The sequence below is a fragment of the Anopheles stephensi genome, chromosome 2 (assembly GCF_013141755.1).
Source record: "Anopheles stephensi strain Indian chromosome 2, UCI_ANSTEP_V1.0, whole genome shotgun sequence".
Lineage (NCBI taxonomy): Eukaryota > Metazoa > Arthropoda > Insecta > Diptera > Culicidae > Anopheles > Anopheles stephensi.
Window position 1 is genome coordinate 54,640,665 of NC_050202.1, and position 7,798 is coordinate 54,648,462.

Here is a 7,798-nt window from a genome sequence, read left to right on the forward strand (position 1 = left end):
TGGAAGTGTGTCCAGTCATACGACAACCAGATGTAAAGTTGTCAGAAAATTCCATCGAACTCACATCATTATCGTTCCATATCCGTTTTCAATCAGGTCAGGGAAATTGGTCAGCGACCAATATAAATTGAAAACGGATCATCTAGCCATAAAATAAGGCTATCAATGTGTTATCAAACAGGGTGGACAATATTTTTGACATAACCATTGAGTTGATTGCTCAACAAAAATATTTCTCCTTTTTATGAAAAATGTGTAGTTTTGATTCATGGTTTTTAAACATTTTAGCTAAAACATAAACAATTTTATTTACAACTTTCTTTTCTACAATATTGTGAAATGCTTTGAGCTCAATGTTTTTGCAAACTTTTAACCTTAACTGTGATGACTAACATTTACATTTGTGGCGTATCATTTGCATCAAACGACACACTTCCATACTACTTGTAATTGGTAAGGTATCATAAACCTTTCTTGACGTTCATCCAACTTTTATATTGGCCTCTATAAAACATCATTCCACAAATCCCTGAACTCTTTACTCTTGTCGACTGAACCCTGGTGCAGTGTCCTTTGAGCTTGCATCCCTTTGGTAGTACTGCAAGAAGTACGCATGCCTCAAGCGGGCGGACACAAAGCAAACGAAAACTTTCCCATAAAATTTTCGGACACGCATGCGAGAAGGAAATTTCGTAGCTGACGCGTTCGGTGTTGGGCACACTGCGTTGGGGACTCGTCTTCTGCGGGCGAGGATCATAAAACAACAACACCGATCCCTCTTCACATTCATCTTCGTCGGTTGGACAATCGATTTTATGTTCCGTTTGGGTGCTGGCTGTAGCTGTGCTCGGGTCACACTGAAACATATGGAAGCATTCAATGCGCTAAGAGGCTTTGCTTCTGTTGTTGTTTTGGAAAAATATTTTTTTAATGATTTATGGATTCCCCTCGGTATTTGGCAGCCAAGAATAGAAGTTGAAGCTAATTTTATGCAAACGTAAATAATTTTAGATTTTTACTCCATGTTCGTTTGTGCATATCTCGAGGCTATGCGATTGATCCATGTCTGGTATTCTCAGCAATGATTTCGAAGGCTGTAGCGAAGATTTTATTATTCACATGAGGAAGCGCTTCCAAGAAAGATTAAGTTTTGTCGGACAAATAAAAATTTCATCGTCATAATCGTACGTTTTGAATGCTGCGACCCATAGAGCTACTGCAGGAGAAAAATGATCCAAATATACAAGAACACCTCAGGTATTGAGATCAGCAATATGTTTGATTATCTCTGCATGGATTCAAATAAAATAAAACTGTAAGACTGCCAGGATTTTAAATCTGATGAGATTTCAGTGGCCAAGTGCTAAGGTTGACAAGGACTAGGTTGTGTCGGAGGAGTAGCTAGTAGAGTTCATGATCGTGCTGAAGATTCGACGATTAATCTTTAGGTTATTTAGTGCATAATTGGTACGTCCAGAGAAATTTATTTTTGTAAATAATTGAGTCCAACACACCAAAGATTAGACTATGATCTACTTCTACTATCTTCTATTGTCATATCGTATTCTTTTTTTATCAATTCGTCCTCAGTTTTTGTGACAATATTTTTCGAGAAGATCTTACGCTTCAGGTTGGATTACGCCCAGAGATTTTCGATGGGACGCAGTTGGGGGACGTTGAGCGGGTTCCCGGACTTGGGTACAATATCTATTTTCATCCGCTTCAACAGACCCATGGCAATGACGAAGTGTCCTCGCCATCCTTGGATGAAGTCTGCAGTGCCAGCAGACAGCTGCAATCCCAAAAATCGTCTGGCAGTGAACTGTTCAAGATGGGGCAGCATTATCCAGCATGATGCACCAGTAAGAACTACCGGACGAGTGGCAGCTGGGTGTCATTAACCCAGTGTACAAAAAGAGCGATAGTCTGGACTGCGCTAACTGCCGAGCCATCACAGTCCTGAATGCTATCTACAAGATCATGTCCCGTAAACTCTTTTGCAGACTTGCGCCCTTTGCTACAGATTTCTTTGAAAGCTACCAAGCTGGATTTGTTCCTTCGGATGTTGTTAAGTTCAGACCGCAACGTAAGCAGCGAACGCACAAAATGCACCATATATTGCACACTGATACGGCTGGTAGTTCTCTATGGGCACGAGTCCGGGACTATGCTGGCGGAGGACTCCAATGCACTCGCCATCTTCGAGCGGCGGGTGCTACCGACTATCTTTGGCGTTTTGTGCCATCAGGGCGTGTGGAGAAGGTGAATGAACTGCGCTGTTTGGTGACGCCGAGACATCCTGACGGTTACCTTGCCGAAAGGATACGCTGGTTGAGACACGTGATGAGGATGGTACCAGGAAGATGCTCGTCAGCGACCGGTTCGGTACGAGACGTAAGGAAGCACAGCGCGCTCGTTGGCTGAGGGAGATCGGATGCAGCCGGAGATGGAGGAGTGCAATCATGGGCCGTGTTTCCAGGATGTGATACCAGGCCATGTTTTCTAGACGAAGAAGAAGATCTCCTCCAACGATCGCTTCGAGCAAAGGGCCGACAAAACGCCACGAAACTGATGGTGCGATGTGCGATGCCATAAGTTCCAACGGTCGGAGCCTTCGGTGTCGTAGTCGGGACCCTTCGAGGCATGGTTGGATTTTGCGTACGATGCCGACTCTTTTTTTTGTACTTCTTTTTGCGAGCTTCTCTGCCTTGGTGTTGTTTGCTTGGTTTCACTGCGGATGGGTCGGATTGTGCTGTGAGTGATTTCCCTCTTACGTTAACAAGCTGTACCAAAAGCGTTGGGCAGACGCTGTTGGTGGGCACTAGCAAGATGTCTTTCGTTTCCCTATGCCCCGTCGCTTTCCCAACCCGGCCCTTTGTGCACGACTGTACCTGAAAATGCGCTGCGTCGATTTCTCTTTTCTGCGGTCCACTTTAGCAGCTCGTGCCACTTCATACCGCACTACTTGCCACACTTCATGCAGCGTTTCCGTTTCCCCCATGGACCAGTGTTTTCGCGTCTAGGTTCACACATGAAGGCTTTGTGACGACCTCCCAGGCGTTTAGCGCACTTACATTCGTACGAAGTCTATCTCATCGAAGGACGTGTCGGTGTAGTGTGAGGTTTTTCACTATTTTTTAATTAATCTAACTCCAAATTCAGGAACGTAGAAATACTTCCAAGCCGTATTTCTAGCACTTCTAATATGTCCTCCTTCGCTTTGAAGCTTTAAAGGTATTAAATTAATTTAACCCATCCTTTGACCTGATGATCCGTCCCTTTTAGGATCAGTGTGCTTGGAATAATTCGTCCAAAAGGTTTTAGTCGTGTTTGATTCAATTTTTGCATGAATGCATATGAACACAAAGAACGCTTGCCAGACTAGCATGCTGAAACTACCAAGTATTAGAGGATAAGATTATCCGCCGAGTGTTTCTTCCCATAAAGTAAGAGCATGTCTCAGGCATGCATGTTTGCAAGGACTCTTTTGAAAAGTGTAGCAAGAAATGCACCGAAAATAGATCGTTACAGCCAAACATCTTCCAAGCCAATGAATACACAACAAGAGCTTCTTTTGTTTTGTTTGCTCGGGATCGTGTTTTTTTGGCAAAAGAATCGTAAAACAGTATTATCTATCTCTTTTCACATCCATCTTCGCTTCGGAAAGCTACGGTTAGAGGATCAAGTTTTATTGAGCAGGTTTGGGCGTTGGATGAATCTTCCACTTCTCGCCTGGATGAAACATCACCAATATGATGAACCTCTGATATAAAAAAAAGCACTGTATGATTAATGGATTTTGCGAAGTTAGTAGATAAAAATTTGGGGCTAATTCTGCTTACAGTAATAAAACATAAAATATTCGGTCCGAGTTCGCTGCGGGTTGTCTGTTGTCCCATGTCTTCCATTCCCAGGGATGAGTTTTTTAGTAGTGCATATGGATTTTAATATCTTTAACTCGAAATTCCATTTATGAGCCCGTTGAAGACCCGCGCTTCTTGTTTCTTGGAAGCTGTTCAATCGTCTATTGTTTTATTTTATCGATTTTTATTTTTATACATCGGCCTGTTCGTATTGCTAAATCGACTTTATAGTCGGGTTTAAAATAAAATTTCATCCAGACGTTAACGCCAATGCAGTATTGCTTTCCATCTACTTCTTACTACCTTCATCGACGCCCGTTCGTTTAGTTTTTTTAGTTTTCGGAGTTCTATCGATCTTCATGATCTAGTTTACGTTGTTTCACTTCAAAAATTAAATTAAAATTTAATTTATGCTTTCAATATTTGTTAAGAAACACTGCTTAGAACGCGACATGATGTCATCCATTTGTTTCTAGAGCTTTCATGTTCTTCCCCTACAAAAAATAGAGCAAAAACGACTGTCCCTTATGTACGATTGGTTTGCTCCCCGGTAGGTAGGGCTGCGATCGTGTTTGATGGTATGGGTATGCTGGTTCGTTCCCACACAGCAGTCATTCACTTGTGAAGGGGTACGTGTGCATAAGGCGATCTTCAGCACGAATGAATTCGATGTTTTTCGAGCCGATCTGCTTGGTGAGTGACCCGATCGCTCCCTGCTCACAGTTTCGGTGAGTGGTGTGAGCTCACTTCGGATGAACGCTTGTTTTTTCTATAAATTGGACTGCTGCTAGCGAGAGGCTCTCATTCGCGTCCTGGTTAATTTGTAAACGGCAAAGCGCTGGAAAGTGGAGAAATTCTGGCAGCAGTGATAGTTTGTGAAACGTGTCAATAGTGGTGAAAGTGAAGGGTGCTTAATTTGTGAGTGAAAAGTTGGTGAAAAAGGAAACAGTTTGTGAATATAATGGGTTACAAAACGATTGTGCTGCATCTTGAGTTAAGTACAATTCAATGTGTTTATTATCTGGTTCACTTCATATTCATTATACATATATAATGGAACTTTATGATTTTTTATCAGTTTGTTTAAAATCGTTTATTTGTTCATCTGACTTTTTAATGTTTTTTTTTGTGTGTAATCAATTGCTCTAAGTGATTTTTTTTTATTTATCAACAACGGCCTGGTGGTGGCCCCGTTGAAAGGACTGACTATCCAACTACGTGGTTGCAATAAGTATAGTATGCCAGAAATGGCAGGCAGGCAATGAATCTCACCAAAATGTGTAGGGAGAATTGTTTTGTAAATCCATAGCTATGTTCCTTCTGTGCACTTCGCACTGTCCCCTCTAGGCGCTCTGTGGTTGGTCGCATAGCTCATTTAGTCCGTGCAATGGCTAGCTTCAACCTATCGGCAAACTGCTTCGACTTTAATGTATCTCTAGACTTCTTCCGATCCCAGGTTTCTTTTAGTTGGATTAGAAGTTAGATTAAGTTAAAAAGTTAATAAGTAAAATAAGCTTTAATCCAAACGATTCTACTCGGATGTGAAAAATGTCTTAGATAATATAACATAGACTACATATAGAAAGCTCCATAATATCCTGATACAAAATAAATACTCTCAAATAAAAGTACTTACTTTTCGCTTTCTTTCGCGACACTCAGAACAAAGAATTCAAAAAACAAAGTCTAATCATTGGTCGTGACAAATACTAACAATTAATTTCTTTTTTCTCTCGTTTCAGCTCCACTCGGGAAAAACGGGGGTTGCTTGCCAACCCATGCTCTGCTAATGGGGTAGGATCCGACGCCTCGCTGGAAGGCTAACATAGGCTCTCCTACTCAACTCCCAGACCGGCACGTCCACGTCGTGCAGAGCGGTCACATGCGTTGCCAAGGGGTGCAAGGGTTGGTTGGTCCCTTTTCTTCTCTGGTCAAGAAGAAGCTGGTAACGCATGGCCAAGCCGGAGGGAGGGGTAGTGAAGGAAGGAAGTCAAGGAAGAGATGGGCCGCCTCTCCTTTTCTACTTCCAACACTACCTAACGGTTCCTGACGACCAAAGTGGGGAGGCTCGTGCCCCGGTCTCACTGCAATTGGAATAACGATCGAACGAACGTCGGAACATCCATTGAATACCTTTAATCGTCTTTCTTTGCAAAGGTAAGTGTGTGTCTTTAATTAAAAGTTTTTGCTTGTTTTAGTGAAAACTAATTGTACTTTTTTACGGATTGTTACAGATCAACACGCAAGCATTCCATCCATAGGCTTCTGGGTAGCCTCAACTTTACGCGGAAACGATAGAACGCTGATGGTAAGATGATAAGTGGCTCACTTAACCTTTAGCTAAGTTTACAATGGTGTTTCCTCTTTATTCCAGACAAGTTGTTACACAACTAAAGTTGTAAACACTTGCCAGCTTCTAATCCGTTCTCTGAGGCACTCACCGATTGTGTTGTTCTTGTAAAGTGGATTGACAATAAGTTGTTGGTAATGGACTACCACTGAAATCATCGGTAACATGTCGCGAGTGTGCTTTCTTATATATAGATAAAGTGTGTTTGTGTGTGTGATAAAGTTTGTTAATGTAGGTTTACATTATAATATATAAATATTAAATGTAGAAAATAAGTATCATCGGAATCGTATTCTTGCTTCAACACTTGAGTGGATCAATTTTAAATACCAGCTCATCTGTTGTTGGGTAGGTCAGAGGTTATTAATATTTCTCTTAGATTTTATTTTATTATAATTTATCCTTTTCTGATTTTATATTCTATATTAGTGAAAGAAACTTAAAGCATCGAAAGAAGCCTGTCAACGCTCAACCCATCCAGTCTATCAACTCAACATCATCATCAACTCAACACCTTGCTGCATTCTACCGATGCTTCCTTAATCGCTCGAAAGCATCTCCTCAATCAGCTCAACTACAACATTCACCCATTTGAGAGTGGCATTATCCAGTTACTGCGAGGGTACGTACGCATCTTCCATCATCGCTAGTCGTAATTTAGTTATAAGGATTTACTGAAGCTCATTGGGCGATTCGTATATTATTAGACATTTAGTGTTACATACCTCATTTGTGTAAGAGGCCTTTATTATTTTCAATTGAAAACATTGCTTGGTGGACGAGAATGTGGAATAGAGTTAAAAGCAAACCCATTTCTTAACCCATCTTTTTCAATTAGGATAACATCATACTGTACACTTATATTCCTGATGCATTTTTCATCAGATATGCAAGCAAAACTCGATTATAAAGAAATGAAAACATGCTCATGCAACAAACCATTCAATTTGCGAGAAGTGGTATCGAGCATCGTTCGGGAAGCAACATTCAACGAACACTAGTGAGCTCTTTTGCGATAGTCATCAGACGAGCATTACTGAGGAATCATTATTGCTCATATCTAGGCCGTTCCTCGTCTCGAGGAATCTAATGATCACCTGTTTAAAGAACGTTGTATTGTAAAACTTTTCTCTTTAGCTCATCTCTCTGTGATCGGAATGATCATATTCATACAATTATCGTGAAGCTGTTTGCATACCATCATAACGTTCCACTCTTTGTCCAACGGTAAAACACGCAGCCTTTTTAAAACAAATCCGGCACGGCTTCAATTGATCAATCAGTTCAATTTCTTATATACTGCGTTGCGATGTAAAGCAACGATGCCGATAGCGTAGAATGAATTCCCACTGTACCGAACCCATAGCTTACCTTGTTCATCATTAATGTCTCTAAATAACCATTTAGCTGCTCATTATCAACCACTTAAATTTCAACGTTCTGTTGTGGTACGATTAACGTGCGCGTATTAAGAATTATTGTGCAAATTTTGTTTTTTCTCACTAATTTCATCTTTTGAGCTTGGGTTTTGAGGATGCTTCATTCTTCGTAATGTCCTCCAGTTTTATCTCTCTTGTACTTTTTA

General features: G+C 41.0%; 1 long non-coding RNA gene across 1 annotated transcript; it reads left to right on the plus strand.

Moving 5' to 3' along the window:
• Nucleotides 1-5,648: 5,648 nt before the first annotated feature.
• On the plus strand, nt 5,649-7,501 carry LOC118502790. The gene is made up of 4 exons (XR_004905083.1): nt 5,649-6,020; nt 6,098-6,171; nt 6,238-6,561; nt 6,643-7,501. It is a non-coding gene; the product is annotated as an uncharacterized LOC118502790 (long non-coding RNA).
• Nucleotides 7,502-7,798: the final 297 nt, after the last annotated feature.